Source organism: Antechinus flavipes, chromosome 3 (assembly GCF_016432865.1).
Source record: "Antechinus flavipes isolate AdamAnt ecotype Samford, QLD, Australia chromosome 3, AdamAnt_v2, whole genome shotgun sequence".
NCBI lineage: Eukaryota > Metazoa > Chordata > Mammalia > Dasyuromorphia > Dasyuridae > Antechinus > Antechinus flavipes.
Window position 1 is genome coordinate 316,223,700 of NC_067400.1, and position 18,327 is coordinate 316,242,026.

Below are 18,327 nucleotides of genomic sequence, written 5' to 3' on the forward strand. Positions count from 1 at the left end.
CTTTTACTGTCTGATTACATCTTGACCTGGTAAATCTTTACAAGAGACTTCCCACATTGGTTGATTTCTGATAAGGAACTAGAAAAGGGGGGAAACTTGATACTAATACAGTAATTGCTTATTAAATATGAGAGAAATATTTATTTCTCACAAAGCCATATTGAAAAAATGAGTACTATGACTTGAATTGAGTTCATAGTTCTATTCTAAGTTAAATGTTCAAATGGATCTTTGATCTTATGTATTTGGAAGTTCTCTACAATAATGCAGATTGCAATTCATCCACACCTGCTCACTGACCAACAACTATTGTCTTGTGCAATGTTGTGCATAAGGAATCCATTTCATTTTCTCCTGACATTTAAAGGATACCATGGAAACACTATAGCTGTTGGTCTGTCATCCTTCACTCTTGTCACATAACTAGTCTTTCTCCTTTCATAAACTTCCTTGCTGACATCTTTTACTCCTGATATGCTTTGAAGTTCCTCATCTGTTACATGGTGCTGCCTGATCACACACCATGTACCTTTCCATCTATGTGATGGAAGGAAAGTTATCTAATGCCTGATAGAATGCTGATATTTAAAAGGGCTTTTAATTTTATGGGGAGCTTGGGAATTTTTTTTTCAATATGTATTTCAATGTACTATCTTTATGACTTATCCATCACTTAACTGGGACAGACTACAGATAGACAATGACTTACATTTAGAGTTGAACAGGAGGAGGAGAGTGGGCTAGATAATCTTTTAAAAATTTCAAAGCTCCAAATTAGATTTTCCTTTTTCTTTAAAAGCCTAAAGTTTCAACTAATTTCTTCAATGGAGTTTTTCTATTAAAGGCCATGAACTGGTAAGGGTGCTTGAATGATCCAAATATGTTTGTTGTTTATTTATAATTTCTTGATAGCAATTAATGATAAATAAAGCTTTTATATAACTTATTACTTTAATAAATATAAATTTTTTTCATAGCTATTTAGCATTCAAATATATCCCAGAACTTTCTATAATACAACCTGCTTTGTAGTAGAATTCTCTAAAACTTTTAAATACATACAGTCAGATTCTTAGTACTTTTACTAAATAGACTTCATTTTAATATAATCTCACCTTTGACATCATTTTGCAGAGGAAGTTGTCAACAAAACACAAATGTTATAGATATGAAAGAAATGTTCTCTATGTGAAACAAAATGCACTTCCTTATAAGACATAAATTAAAAATTAAAGGGAACAACTCTGTCATTCTTAATTCTTTATCCACTATTAATGTTAACATTGATCATAAATTACTAATAACATAATGATATTATATTTTCATAAAATTTTTAATGAAGCAAAAATACAGGTCAGAACATTGTTTTTCAAATGTGTCTCCATAAATTGACTATGAACAGTTGTTATTTTAGATGATTTTATGACATGTGAGTGAAAAATTGTTATTTGAGAAATTTGGGGTTAATAATTCACTCACAATTCAAGGAAATTTTCTTAGGTAGTTTAAAATTTACCTCACAATATCATATAATGACACTTTATATTCCTTTTCATGTCTCTCTTTGCCACTAATGAGATTGCCTCAATTCACTTTTTTTTCTCCATTTCCAAATTAAGGGCTTGTTTTTTCATCTCTTCACTAGATTCTCTTCTAAAATAGATATGTAGATAAAGCATTAATTATTTTATATTTGCCAAGCAATGTGCTAAGTGCCAGCTTTCAATCTGTTTTGTAAAAGGCTATTTCAGTTTTTTTCCTTAAGGCTTTTATCCCATTGGCATCGTTCCCATACATATTTCTATATTTTTTCCCTTAAACCAATATGTCTGTCACTTTCATTTTTTTCAAACATTTACATTAGTGGCTATTTGACTTCATCCTTTACTTTACTGTTTCCTATTCTGTGACATGCAATTAGATTCACAACCTACAGAGCTCCTCCATTAGTAAAAATGTCTTAGAAAGACACAGCAAATGGACAATAAGTTGTACTCTGACTTAGGGCACTCAGTGGAGCCAAGGAAGCTAAAGCACCTCCGGGAATTTGTGAGGATTCTTTAATGACTAGTCTCAGAGAAAATAAAAATAAGTAACAGTGGGAATGGAGAAGCATATGCTGGCTTAGAGCAAATTATAATATAGAACAAAAACAAACTACAAAGAACAAGAATAAATGTTCCATCCTAGAAGATAAATCAAATGAATTATGCAAAAATATAGGATAATATAAAAATAATATGTAATTGGTGCTGGACAATTATCATGCTACTTATACATGCTGCTATAAGTGGGAGAGGTGGTCAGTTTTATTTTCAGCTTCAAATTCAGTCCCTCCTACCTCTTTCTTCTCTACTATTGAAAAAGAAATAAAAAACAAAATTTCATTATAAATGTGAAGTCAAGTAAAATAAATTCTCAAATTAGTCTTGTCAAATATATATACATATAGATATACTTTTGAATTCATCTTTCTTATGAGAATTGGATGTCACAATTTTATCATGAGTCTTCTGAAATTATTGGTTCCAATTTGTTGCTCAGAGTTCTTAAATCTTTCAAAGTTGTTTCAAAAAACCTTAAGGGTTTTAATACTTTAATATTGACCTGCATTAGTCTCTGCTAATTACTCCAACTTCAAATCCTGTAACATATACCTTTGACTTTGAAGTGTAGAAGATCTCTTTCCATGATGCTTTTAAATTCTGATGAGCTTTCTAGAAGTTTATTTTTTAAATATACATGTTCCTCTCATGCTGTTTCAGTATCTTAGCACTATAGAAAATTGTGTATAAAAGCAATATTACAAGGCAACTAGGTAGCACAGTGAACAGAGTACCAGGTCCAGAGTTAGGAAGATTCATCTTCCTGAGTTCAAATTGGGGCTCATTTACCATCTGTGTGATCCTGAGCAAGTCATTTAATTAACCCTATTTGAACTGGAGAAGAAAATGGCAAGTCGTTCTAGTATCTTTGCTGAGAAATGGTATCATGAAGTGTTGGACATGACTGAAACAATTCAACAACAATACAACAACAACTGATTTAAAAAAAAAAAGCAACAACTACAATGACAACAACAAAACACAACTGCAGTAGCAATAGTATCCAGACTGCAGAAGGGACAACAACCAAACAGTGCTTATTTTCTTCATCCAAGAATGCAGGGGTGGCAATGCTGGCCCTAGTACCAAAAAAAATCCAGAAATTGGAGCAGGAGATATGAGCAAATAGAAGAAAATTGAAAAAAATGAAGATTTGCAATAGCTTAATAAAAATCCAAGAGGTTAATTCAGAAGAAACTAACTCCACAAAATAATACAAGTAAAACCTCAGGGAAAAAAAGAATGTCTTGCCCCTGATCCCTATAGGAAGAAGATAAGTTTCATATGCATAGATAGAAAAAAAAACTTCTTGAGTAAATAAAGGACAGAGAGGATCATAAGAGATGGGATGGATAACTTTAATTACATAAAAATCGAGGAGTTTTATACAAACAAAATCAATATAATTAAAAGAAAAACTACAAAATAAGAAAATCTTTATAGTAAATTTATTTAATAAAGATCTAATATAAGAATTACATATATATAGGGGGGAGAGAAAGTGAGAGAAAGAAGGAGAGGGAGGGGGAAAGAGGGAGAAAGATGGGGAGAATCAGAAAAGGAGAGAGAGGAGAGAGAATTGATACAAATGTATAGCAACAAGAGCTATTCCCTAATACTTAAATATTCAATAAATATAAACAACCAGTTATCAAAGGAAAAATTTCAAGTTATTAACAACTATATGAAAAACATATTCCATATTACTAAAAAGGAAAATGAAAAATAAACAAATCTCCACAGTTCTACCTTGTATTTATCAGATTGGCAGAGAGGACCAAACTAAAGGAAATTTGACAATTTTTGGAGGGACTGTGGTCAGATAGGCACAACAATAAATTGTGGTTGTAATTTTGAATTCCTCCACCATTCTGAAAGGCAATTTGGAAACTATATCACAAAAATTAATAAACTGTGCATACCCTTTAAACATTGATTCTACTACTAAACATGTATCCCCAAAGAGATCAAATAAAGAGGGAAAGGAACTAAATTACGAAAAACATTCCTATCCATGTAATCCTATTAATATCTTCGTAACAGAACTTTATTTATAGGTAGAATAACCCAATGGTATTAGTTGAGAAGAAAGAAAAAAACTTCCACTCAGATATTCCTTCCTAATACCTAAAATTCTAGAATTCTTTTAAACACTCCCATTCTGGAGTCTTCCTGTAAAGGGAAAAAAATCAAAAGGATATCACATTATTCATCATATTACCATCTTCTGTTAATGGCAGTTCTATCATGAAAGGCCATATTTCTGGAAGGTGCTGCTTTCCTTAAGTGAACCTTTAGGAATTCTCGTGATAACCTTGAGATATTCTTTGCCAAGAATCAGAAAAAAAGCAAAATGTGGCAGACATGGCCATGTGCTCATAGACATGAGGTCAAGGCAGTTTTTCTCCACTCCATTCATCTCTTCATATGAAACTGGATACTGTCCCCATGATTCATGCAATCAGTCAAAACCAGGTTTGATCCTGGGAGGGATACTGACCTCTAATGAGAGGAGTTGTGTTCCCCTTTCTCAAATATTCCCTACCTATTGTTTTGGGAGAAATTGCTTAAGGCTTAGATTTTCATTCATAGCAAGGATCTTCCCAAAATTGGATGTAAGAAGTTATTTATTGTACAAAATGAATCAGGAATGGAAAAGGTATTTATTTCCTCCAGACAAAATAAATGATCAATTAAAAAATATATGTGCATTGACTAAAAAACTTAGAATAGGATTCAATAACTCAACTTGTAGCTTTTATTATACTTTCCTAGAAAGTTAAGATTTAAACTTCATCAGAATATACAGCAGTTTGCAGGATTGCTGAATGAGAATTTGATAATCATCAAATTTTATCTAGAGCTTTGATTTCAGTTCTAGATGTCATAAAAATTTAGGAATGATATTGATAAACTACAGCATGTCCAGAGGAAAGCAACTAGGATTGTGAATGACCTTGAATATGTCACACAAAGATCAGTTGAAAGAAGTAGACAGGTTTAGCCTATAAAAGAGAAAGAGACTAAGAGAAGTGGAGAGGGAAAGGTAGATTTAAGGATAGTTGCCATCATGTATTAAAGTTTGAAGATCTCAAACGTGGGGAAGGGATTAGATTTGTTCTGTTTGTCCTTAGAAGGCAAAAATGGGAGCAATAGATAGAAAAGGAAAGGAAGTAAATTTAGACTTCTAGCAGGAAGATCTTCCTAACATTTAGAGATTTACAGAAGTGGAATGGGCTGCTTAAAGTGGGAAGAGGCAAATTGCATGACCACTCTGAAGAATGTTTTAGTGCAGATTCTTTTCATGAATAGGTTGAACTAGATCAGAGGTTCTTAAATTGTGGTCCACAAACCACAATGGGTCCATGGATAAATTTCATTTACATAAGTACATGTTGGGGTTGGGAGAAGACGAAATATCTATTTCTACTAAACTCTAAGTAAAATTTCACATTTCTTTTCATGATTTTAAAAATCTATTCTGAGAAGCCATAGGTTTTAACCAGACTCCCAAGGGGTCTGTGACATATAAAAAAGATTAAAAAAACCTTTTTTGGGAAATTTAGCCACAAAGGATAGTTATCATTAACTAATGATTGTTAACCAGGATGAAAGGATTAAAAGAGGGGCTTTTCTAGATGGGAGAGACATGTAGGCAGTACATATAGGGAAGGGACAAGTAGATGAGAAATTAAAAGTAAGAAGTAAGTTAAAGAGTGGGAATGATAACAGGAGGCAATATTTTTAAGGAAATGGAATGTAATGGGATTTCTTGAGCAGGTTGAAGGATTAGTCCAAATAAAGAGTAAATTTACATCATGTAAGACGGCGTAAAAGAGAATGGCAGAACGGATCTGAATAATAGGAAAAAAGGAAGAAGAGGAAGCTTATTACCAGCACAACACAAATGAGCTAATGGCAGTTGAAAATAAGGAGACAGGGTTGCTGATAATTCACCAGTATCATTTATTGAGAGAAATCGTGTTGCTTATATCTTAAAATGGTATATTATTATGAAAGGCATTGTTCTGTGATCAACCATAGTTTCTGTTTTCTGTGATCTAACTCTGAAGCATGTTGTTAGTTTGGACTCAATCTTATGTAAAGTTCACAATGCCCCAGTAATTGTGTCAGGGTCTTATGTTTAAGCATTTCAAGCTTAAATGCACTCTTGATTAATCTTAGGAGGAGGGAAACATCCCAGTTACCAAAGTTTCTAGTTTCTTGGGAGTTCTCTTTTTTGTTTATTGAGGTGCTCTCAAGTCTTGAAGTCTGAGATCCTGCCTGCAGACATTCTCCACAATTCTTTTAACTATGATCAGAAAACAGCCTATCAGCATAGTCCACAGTTATAGATACCTATAAGTAAAATTACAGCAAACACTATGAGTATAATTTCATGCCCAATGGCACTGAATCTTCCTTGTGCTCTTAATCCAATCAGCAATTGTTTGGGCAGTCTGGTCGGGTTCTAGATTTTTATGTGATTCTTTATCTAACCTATCAGCAATCTTTTGAAAATCTTCAATATCCAATGTAATATTTGAATTTTTCGATAATCCATTAAGGTTATTTCTAATTTCATTCCATTCCCACGCTGACTCGTATTCCTTATTAATCATACAGAAACTAGTGAATTTGTAATCACACACCAATCTTTGTCTAATCCTCAATATTTCCACTTTTGTCCTATTTCAAGGACATCTTCCCTTAATTGATTTATAGCTTCATAAAACTTCTTATTAATTTTATTCTGTATAGCAAACCCTTTAGAGATGTTCAGAGTAAGTTCTTAAAAATAATTAGCTTGGACCACTTGATTTTGAACAGTGGTTACAGATACAGCAATCGAGGCACTGGAAACTAAAGTAGCAATTAATGCAATTATACCAAAAATAATACATGAAATACATCTTTTCTTTGTACTTTTGCTAAGCAAATGCTCAGTGTTCTCCAAGGAATTGTCTGCTCGAGTATAATACCAATTATCATTATGTATAGATAAAATATTAAATGAAGGCTTCATAATATCAAACACAATACTGGTATTTACCTTACTTCCTGTGTATTCAGAAACCTTGCCTTCCCTGCAAGTAACATTATAATGTTATAACATTTTACCTTTGTTATTGTCACTTGGCCAATTTCGCCCCACATGAAAGCATAATCATTCCCCAAATATGCTTGCACAGTAGCATTATATGATACATTCTTATTTATATTGTGATAATATTCCTCTATTGGAGCAAATTAATCTGACTTTTCAAACTTGATCATTCCCATTTTAATTATTTTCCCACCAATTCTATTTTGGGTATCTCCTATGCATATGGTGATTATGAAAGTCATTATACCAGGACACATACATTTGATTCCAAATTGTATGACAAAGTCTCTGCTATGTTCTGCAGTCCAGAAAAGGAGGATCAACTCCTTCAGAGTCCCATAAGTCTCAATCTGGACAGAATGATATATGGATTCCCCAAATGGGAGTTGTTATTTCACAGTTCTGTCCCAACGTACCCATAACAGTAGTTGTTAGATTGAGGAAATGTTGTATGCTTTGTAACACTTAGAGTGTTAAGACTTAGTCTTTTTTACATGATAGGAGGGTTGCAACATTCCTTCTAGCCAAAAGCCTGTGAAAAGGATCATATTTATAACAAAAATGAATAGATTGTATCAGACTACAGCTGTCAAAGAAAGAATTTGTAGTAACATATAAGGGAGGATCTTTAGTAACTCCAATAAAATTAAACTTAATTATTGAACTATTTGACTCCCCTCCAGGCTTATTGATACCCAATTCCTTAACTAAATATTGAGATCTATTACCATACAATAGAATTTCAGGAATGTGTTCTCCCCATCCAACTACTCTCACCCAAGGTGGGCTTTGTATAATGCCCCAGAAGGTTTTGTTTTTTCCATCTCCCAATTTAAGTTGTGCCCCACTAGGGCCAGTTGTTGAAGCCATGTAGCTCAATTCTCCTCTTGGCCCATGTGAGTCTTCTTGTCTTTTATCTTCATGTGCTGGATCACTTTGGACAGGCCAGCTACATCTCTCCAGGATCCATCTATCTCCTTCATCTGTGGAAATACAAAGAAAATCTCAACCCCAAATTATTATCTTAGCAGAGTCCTTCCATATCCTGTTGACATCCTTCCACATCACACATTGTGATAAGAGGGCCGGTGGCAAAACTGTCCCTTTAACCTTTTCTATTTCTCTTTCTTTGAGAAAAAATGATGTAGTGAAGAAAAAAAACAAATCAGCTGTGATGTGGGTATAGTAGGTATTGTAGGTATAATAGGTATTGCCTAGCAGCATTGAGGGCCTAGTTGAGGTTGTATAATATTATCTCACATTATTCAATGTGTTTTAGCAAATCTGTTCTTAGGGGACTTCTTCCCCCCCCTTTTTTGTTTATCAAGAATGACAAATTATATTATTACTCTCTACTTCTCCTGGGTTTTGGTAAGCAATGTTACACAAAGAGAGGCTATCTGAAGAGGTGTTATCTGAAGAGAACACCTGAGGGCTTTTCTCTTTATATATTTTGTGTAAGGTTTCTCCCACCACTTCCCATTCATTGAGAGTGATTTGGGGACTGCTGGAGAATGAGGATGCATTGTTATAAACATTTCTGTAGAAATGCTCTTAACTTATTTTTTTAACCCTTACTTTCCTTAACTGGAATAACTGTAAGAGTTTAAGATTTTTCCCTTCATTCTTCAATTCTTTAACTATTTACCCTCCCACCTCCCATTGTTTTATGTCTCCATTTGCTCCAAAAAGTGAAAGATGAGCCTTGTTGGTGAGCTTTGATCTTGCTGAAGCTTTGCCCTTACCTTGACTTAGGCCTTTTGTCTTCCAGCTACACAAGCGGTACCAACCACTAGAATTGATAGCAGTTCCCCACCAGGTCTCTGCTTCCCTTGTGCCATTTGTTGTGACCAGCACAACATAAATGAGCTAGTGGAAGTTGAAAATAAGGAGGCAGAGTTGCCGATAATTCAACAGAACCATTTATTGAGAGAAATCATGTTGCTTATAGATCTTAAAATGATGTTATTATGAAAGACATAGTTTTAAGACCAGTCCTGGTTTCTGTTTTCTATGATCTAACTCTATGAAGCATGTAGTTAGTTTGTGCCAGGGTCTTATGTTTTCCCATGATTTCAAGCTTACATGCATTCTTGATAAATCTTAGGAAGAGGGGAATATCCCAATTACCAAAGTTTCTAGTTTCCTGGGAGCTCTCTACACCAGTGGATTTCCTCAACTTTTTTTTCAGTAAAATATGAGGCAAGGATCTCACCTAAGACAGTGAGGGAAGGAGAAACCAAGAGAAATTTGAAAATGGATGAAAAGATTTGGAAGAGTTGCTGTGGAGAATGAGACAGTGAGTTGATAAAGAAAGTATAGTAGAATTGCCTAGCAGGATTGAGGGCCTAGTTGAGGTTGTATAGCATACATTTGTAGTGGATCCAATCAGAATAGTAACATGATTTTCTCCATCTTTGCTCAGCAGCACATGTATAGTAGTGAAGACAGCAAATAATGGAAATGATTTAGAGCTGAGGCTCTGTTAGGTGTTATTTCTATTATGATAAACTTTTTGACACTATTGATATTTTTTCCCAAATATTCTCCCCTTGTTTTCCTACTTGTCTGACTTCTATTCTGTCTCCTTAGCAGGTTCTTCCTTGTGTAACACTTATTAAGTGTGTGTATCCTTCAGGTTTCTGTTCTTGGCTCTCTTCTCTTTTCATTCTGTACTCTCTCACTTCATGATATTATCAGTTCAAATGGGTTCAATTATCACATATCCAAACATACTCTCTCTTTTGAATTACACTCATGCATCTTCACCCATCTCTTGAGTGTTTCAAATTATAAACATCTTATGCTCTACATGCCCAAAGACAATTTGTTATCTTTCTCCCCCAAACCCTCCCCTCTTTTAAAATTTTCTATTATTGTGTAGGGCACCACTATTCTCCCAGTTTTTCAATCTGAGTCAATTCTCAACTCCTCACAAATACCCCAAAATATCCAACCTGTTGTAATACCTTATCAGTTCTATCTCATGATAATACAGTTGTAATGATACAGAAATTTATTTCTTTCTATTCACACAACCACAATCTACTTTATCACTTTTCTCCTTGACTACTTTAATACTCTTCTACTGGGTTTCCCTTCTTGGAATCTTTCCCAAGTCCAGTTTATCTTCTATTAAGTTACCAAAATAACCAAGAACCATTGTCTATCTTTCTAGTCTTCTTACCTTTTATTCCCCTCCACAAACTCTTCTGATCCAGCTACACTGGTATACTGGCAGTTACTCAGATACAACATTTTTTCTTGTTTTCCTGCCTTTGCATTGGCTAACTATCCCTTAGAACTAGAAAGCCTTATCCTGTCCTCTCTGCCTCTTAGCTAAACTCTGCTCAAGGTCCATACTCCCTAAGAGTGGTTTCCTGGTCTATCGGTTGGAAATGCTTCTACTTCTGGATTATATTCCACTTAACTATGAATACATTTATATGAATTTATTTACACCTTATTTCCCCAATTAGAATGTCAACTCTCTGAGAGCAACAATTGGCTTATTTTTTAATTGCCATTCTTTGTATACCCAACTTAATAAAAGGTTTTTTTGACTAACCAGCATATGATTTAGTATAAGGAATCTAGGTGAAGAAGCTGCCACTTCCAATGCAGGTTGGCAACTTCTCTGTACCCTTTATAAAAACAAGTTCACAACTTCTCTGCCACTTACAATCTTAGAAAATTGCCTGGAATATCAAGAAGTTAAATGACTTGTTGAAAATCATATAGTTTTTGTATATCAAATGCAACTCTGAATCTGGGTCTGAAGCCAGCAACTTTGTTTCCTCATTATTTCCCAAATTACCATGAATTACAAAGACTTTGCTGATATATGGCCACAGGTAATCTTACCATTGGGGATATTGATTATTTATATTCTGTCTTTCCCACTCTTTCCTTTCTACTCACTCATAGAGGTACATATATCTCTCTAGTTTCTCTTTGGCATTAAAATTATGCTAGAATCCTTTATACTCTACAACTAATCCTCTGAAGCTAGTCTATAAAATCATGAAGCTGGAGCATCTAGGTGGCAAAGTGGACAGAGCACCAGCCCTGAAGTCAGAAGGACTTGAGTTCAAATCTGTCCTCAGATACTTAACACTTCCTAACTTTATTACCCTGGACAAGTTACTTAATTCCAATTGCCTCAGCCAAAAAAAAATATATATATATATATATATATAATGTACACATATATATATATCATGAAGCTATGGCAAGGACACAGGCATGATTACCAAGTCAAAAATACAGAAAATAGAAAATAAGGCCTTAAAATAAAAGGAGTGAATTTAATGTAAATAAATTTAAGTACTGCTTTTGTTGCTTGAGAGAGAAGAGAATGGTTTGCTAGACTAGGGGAGCTCTGAGAACATTGCCAGCATGCACCTAAAGACTTTATTATGTATCCCCTATAGTTAGGTATTTCTAAAGACTTTTATTAAGTGGAAACCTCTATAAAGGTTGTTACAAGCACTATCTATTGATACCATGTTTCTGATCATATCTGTACTAGTCAAAAAGAACATGGTACTTACTGAAATTCCATGGTCTTTCCCTTGCAGTTTTATACTTTTGAACAATATTTAGGCACTATGATAAAATGAAAGCTGGTTAGATCAGATTTGAAACAATTCAAAAAGTGTCATTAAATACTTAGAATATTTAAAGCCAATTTGGGAGGGTATTTGAAAGAGTTACTTGTTATCATTAAAAACAATAGACTGATAAATCAAAATTTTACTTTTTTTAAATAATGAGGAATCTGAGACAAAGAAATTATTTTATTGACCCTCATGCTTTCCTAAAATATATAATCTAAGCTAAACCTATCGTAAATGTATTGACTTCACCATACTTTACTTAGTATCAGCTTACTACTTTTAAGAAAATGAAAATTTTATCAGAACAAAACAGTTGAATAGCTCAATTGTTTTTCTGTCCATAGTACTACCTGGAGTTATAAATGAATTACTTCTAATGAAAATTGAAAATGAAAAGAAATCAAATGCTTCATCTTCAGTGAGAAAATATGAGTCTAGAGGTCTTCTTGAATCAGATTATATTGGTCAAATCCTTAAAATTCATTATGTGCTATTGCAATTATTTGCTCGTTTATGTTGAGATCATTCTTAACAGTGCCTGAAGTGCCTAAAGTGAGGAAGACAAATCCTTCTTCAGTGCAAATCTGGCCTTAGACACTTAGCTGTGTGGCCCTAGGCAAGTCACTTAACCTTGTTTGCTTCAATTTCCTCATCTGTAAAATAAGCTGAAGAAGAAATGGCAATACTCTAGTATATTTGCTAAGAAAATTCCAAATGAGGTCACAGAGAGTTGGACATAACTGAAAAAGGCTAAACAGCAAAGACAAACAAAACCCATCTTCATTTCTGTAATTATTTGAATAATTTTATATCTCAGAAGTAAGTCTGTTGCTGCTCTAGTCATCTGTTCACAAAAAAACAAAAAGCCTTCACTGCCAGGCTTTGTATTTCTATTACAGATTTAAAGTGAAAATTCTTGGTTTCACCAGTCCAAGAAGTTTCATTTCAATAGTTTCAAATTTCTTTTCTCCAGGATTTGCTACCAGAACTCCAGAGGCAGCACCAGGCTTTTATAGGAATGAATTATCAGCTGTGAAACAGAGAAACCATCATTTACCAGGTGAAAATGAAAATCACTTTTGACAAAAAAGTAACCCTAAATCATATCTCCACCATCACTTTTTCTCCATCTTATCTGTTTAACTCAAAAATTTTGTCAGTATTAGGACTCTAATTTTAAAGGTAATTTTTTCCAGAAACAACTGCTAGAACAGTAGATCATGACTTTAAGTAGATTTCTGATAACCCATGAAATTTACTTAAAGTCAAGATCTCTTGTTCCAGTATTTACCTCAAAAAAATTTACCTTTACTTGATTTACTTTAATTTATGAAATAAACAGAAACAATTATGTGGAATGGTTAGAGATTTCCATGAATTTTAATTGGGATATTTTTCTGTCCTCTACTCCATTTTCACAAGCCAATAAGAAAACAGAGTAAAAGTAAAAGGCCTGAAAAACTAAGATTTTCTTATTTTTTCTGAAGTGCTTTTACCTTATAAAAGAAGGTCCTATTGTACAGTGCAATGAAAAAGTCTTTGTGAATAAAAACAATAGTGATAATTTATTGCAAGTTTTTTGGCCTTTCTGGAAATGACATGATGAAATATCTTAGTAAGTGCCATTCAAAAAAATAGCAATAAGAGGTGTGCCAGTTCCTTCAGGGTCTCAATCTGGTTCAAGTACATTTTGAGCTTCTGTAACCACAGGAATCAAAAGAACCAAAAAGGATTTAGAAAAATATCTGAAACTGAGAACTCCATAGCCAAGGCTATAGTTTGATAAGTGTTAAATTGATTTTAGTATTAAAGTTATTAGCCAAAGAAATAACCATTTTCTTAATGATTATTAATGTATTGGTACCAGTTTATGATTTAAAAATTTAGAAATGTACAAATAAAAGAGAATTGGAATCAGTAGTGAATTGTACCAAAGCTGTGAAAAATAGGTTCAGAGACTGCTATATAAGAATTTAATAGTTTTATTAGTACCACATTCAATGAATTTCAGAAATGTTGAAAAATGAAGTTAAAGAAAGAATTTTCCTTAGTGTGCCTGTCTTTAGAGAAATTGGTCAATTAAAAGGCATTTCTACTTATAGTTCATATAATTCTTATCGCCACACCAAATTTATTAAGTCCTTATTACTGTTGGATGCTGTGTTAAATGTGCTATGAAATGATTTGTTAAACATTATCCTAATATTAAACACTATCTTCACATCCCAGTAGCTTACAACTGAGGCTGACAGCAGTAACATGCATAGAAATAAGGGCCATATAAACAACTTCACAAATATTAGATAAACACGGGAATTTAATATATTAATGACATTAACATTGTACTCATACAAATAAATATGTATACATGTATTTATACAAATACACGTGTGTATACATGCATTCATATATATCATGGATATATACATATATAAACAAACACACGAGTCACAAAAGTTGCACAGAGGGAGTCATCTTCCATACAAATAGACATTGTACTAGAGCAGATTCCATCCACTGTGCCTTCTTTCATCATCTTCTCAGCTACTCCTTATTCAGCAGGAATGGGGCTTCCTTGAGGATGGCTTGAAGTAGCAAGAGCATTAGCGTCTCAGGGACTTCAGCATCCCACTGCTGAACACCACTAACCAGAGGCCTGTTCACTCACTCAGCACCCCCTCTTGTGCCCAGGGCCATTGTTTTGCTTGTCCTGTTCCGGTTCCATTAGGATGAGTTTTATATAAGGACAGAGTGGAAGCAAGGAGGAATTCACTACCTTTTTCCAAAGTAGTCAGGAACTCAGAATTTTTCATAGATCTTATTACTCTACATAATTCCCATTTTCTAGTGAGTGGTGTATAAAATGAACAAGCATGCAATTACCTGGGATCAAATCCTACCTCAAGCTTCTATACCTTTGTAACTTGGGCAAGTCATTTAAACTCCTTGTGCCTTTGGTTCTTCATCTACAAAATGGGAAGTTTGGTTAGATCACCTCTAAAGCCCCTTCTATTTCTAATTCTGTTTTTCTCTTTGATTCTAAAACAGAGGACAAGACCTATAGCCCAAAGGAAATCTTGATCATTCACTGAAATTTATCTAAATCTTTCTGTAACTCCCAAACACTGGCAACAGTAGCTAGATTTATGTTTCAAGTCAGGCCTCAATCTTTTCTGTGCTTTGACTCCTGTAAGACTAATTGAAATATAGGATCAGGAACATGAATAAAAGTACTAAGTTGGAACTTAGACATTTTCTAGCTCTTCCAAGAAGTCCCACTTATCGCCTTGTAAGTTGATGGATTAGCCTTCTTATTGGATCAGAAATATGAAGGGATTGAATTTCATTTGACCAAGATTGAAGAAGGTGTTTCCCACTTAGATTAAGATGACATCCTAGTTCTACTAAAAAAATCAAGCTTCAGTCTTTTCAAGTGCAACCATTAAAAAATTTATTAAGTAGTTACAGTGTGCAAAACATTGTGAGACATACAGAAATGAAAGACATAGTCTTGACCTTTATGGAACTTGTTTATTATTTTGTAATATAGCCTCATTCATTATGGCAGAAGGCACCTTTAGCTCACTAGAATGCTTCTTTCCCAATCTTCTTTTCGGTCTCTAAGTAGGGGGATACATAATTACATACTAGGTTCATGATCTCACTCTGACTTGGGACCTCATCACCTCATTCAGTCCCTAATTTCCAGGCAAGCTTCTAATTGGGCATGTCATTTTCATTCCCTTGTATTAATACATGTCCATTTTAGTTCATCAAAATATCTTGACAGTCCGTTTCCAGGTGGGTCATAGGGCTTACTGGGTGCTGTTGTTCCTTCAGCCCCTTTACACCCAATCCAAATAACTAAAGAAGTCTCTACTTCTGGTTTAGGTCAATACTGTTCAACCAATATTCCATAGTTCACTTGTTTAACACAAAGAATTTCCTAGAAACTCGCCTATTCTAACCACACCAGCATGGTAGGAAACCTTGCTCCAGAAAATAGCAATCCCAGAAGGAGTTTTGTACTCTCCAGTGAAATAGGTCCAAGTCACCTTTTTCTAGTCAATGTTAGAAAGGTGTGATGAGGAAAACTGCCTGGTGTGACTTCTTCATTCCTGCTCACTTTGGGCAGTGTTGAGATGAGTTGTGAGGATTGCTGTTCTAATTTCCATGACCTAATCTAATTCTATACCCAGAAATTGTATCACTCTAAGTGTGTCTTCAAATCAGCCTTGATGGAAGAGCCCCCAACATTGGTCCAATGTGCATCTAGCCTATTGCAAGAGTACTGGCGGAGTGGAGGGGTTTTCTTGGTATGAATTTTTAAACCATCTGAATGTTAGTGGTCTGGGGGAAAAAACTAGCTGCCATTCTACCGGTATCTTCATTTTGACCCAACAGACATAAATATTCTGGTCCAGGAATATAAAACAAGTTTAATAAAATGGCCTCTGGCTCAACTAAGGTCACTAAGTTACATCCATGTGGAAAATAGAGAAGTAAATCATTTTCTTTCTGATCATTTCCTATCTACCCTTCTCCTTGTTGCTCTAATTCATCTTTCTGGTCACCACATTCTTTTATCATCCCCCTTCAACACTAATAACTTTATCAAGCTTATCTAACCTATTCCTTAACATATATGTATATATGTATGTAGATATGCCCAGCAACTCACTTCTGAGTACACCACCACTCTCATCTACCTAGCTTCACCATTACCTCCAACATGCTTGCTATTCTCCACCAGAGAATACTTCAAGTCATACAGTGGGGGAATTGGATCTATGGGGAGCAGGGATAGAAATATGCCATATTTTTAGGTGGAGTTTAGTCAGAGAATGTTATGGATTAACAGATGAAAAGTGGAAAAGAATAGCTTAGAGGAAAAGATTTCTGCATCAGGAGGGAAACAAAGAGGTAAATTTATTAGTAGGAGTGAAGTGTGGGTGAAAGGAAAATGAAAACATTTATCACTTAAGTGTATGTGTGCATTTGTTGAGATCAGATGTAGAGTCTGGGATTTATCCTTTTATGATTTATGTATTCTTCTAATTAGTTTGGAGTCTGTCTTTGAGATGGTCAAAAATAAAAAAGCTACAAAAGGATATTATTCTGGGAATTAGTGTGTATATTGTGCTTTACAGATATGTGTGTATATAAAAATCCAAAATTATGAAATATATAAATTAAGGGATAGTTGTTTTCATTACAAAATATTTTTTGCTTTATGAAAGAATTCATTGAAGGATTCTTTTAAGTAGCAAGTTCTCAGTACATCTAAAATATAATTCATTTTATAAAAATTTCCTATATAACTTTTTCTGGGTCATGCCTCTTGTATATAGTCAAATATGCTAAATACCTATTTGGCTTCATATATTTTGATAGAGAACATTTTTTCTCTTCTGCATTTAGCATTCAATATAAACCAAAGCTATGCAACTCTGACTTTTTGACTTCCTCCTTAGTAGAATTCTTTTATATTTGTTCATCTCTCTAGGGACAACTGCCTATTTGATAATATCTCAGTAAATTCTGGTAAGAAAAGTATTTTATTTGATTTTACATAAGTGGCTTAGCATAGAAAATCATGATATCAGAGAGTTAGAAAGGATTTTTAAAGAAATTATCTACTCCATTACCTTACTAAAATAAGAAGACTCAATTTAATCCATCTTGCTATATAAGCATAAATGCTATTTGAAGGCCCTCTGGAAAATATAATTCTACAACCAACTTTGATAATCTGTATTCTTCTTTAGCAATTCTCATTGTCAGGAATCCTTTCTTATTATCAGGAATCTTATCTTTTAATCGTGGGTTATTATTATTGTTGTTGTTCTATCTTCCCTGAGAATGGAAAACTGTGATCAGCTTCTATATAATAACTTAGATTTTATGCTGAAACAAAGTGATGGGTTAAGCTTTTAAATATGATTCATTTCACTAACCACCTTCATTTTCATTTATTCATAACTCTCTTTTGCTCATTTTACTACCTGCTGTTTCCCACTTAGCTATGACTTTCTCTCTATGTATTTTATCTCATGATTTCTTTCCCACACATCAAGTCATAAAGACTGTCGCTCTAAAATCAGGTTGAATTAGACAGAAATGACATGAAGATTAAGTAATTATTTTCAATAAAAGAAATAATTGGGAGGTAGTTATGGTTTAGTGGAAAATAAAAAGATTTAGAGTCACAAGACTTGAATTCAAATATAGACTCTGCCATAATTCTGTGACTTTGGGCAAATCATTTAACCTCTCTGAACTTGGTTTCCTCAACTATAAAAAGGAGAGGTTGAACTAGGTGAACTCTCAGTTCCCTTCTAACTCTTAAGTCTCTGATCTATTGGGTTTTATGTCTGGGGAAAATAGACAGTATACATATATCTGGTGGTGAGATCATTATCAAATTAAGAGTGCTAAGACGGGTGGTAAGCTAAAAATGCCAAGAAAATCCAGTATTATTCAAATCAAAGAGTGA

The 18,327-nt window shown here is 33.9% G+C and overlaps 1 protein-coding gene across 1 annotated transcript in view; it reads left to right on the top strand.

Moving 5' to 3' along the window:
- The window catches only part of STXBP5L (syntaxin binding protein 5L), a 430,479-nt gene that overhangs the window by 336,986 nt on the left and 75,166 nt on the right, over nucleotides 1-18,327 (top strand). The gene's annotated exons all lie outside the window — the stretch shown is intronic.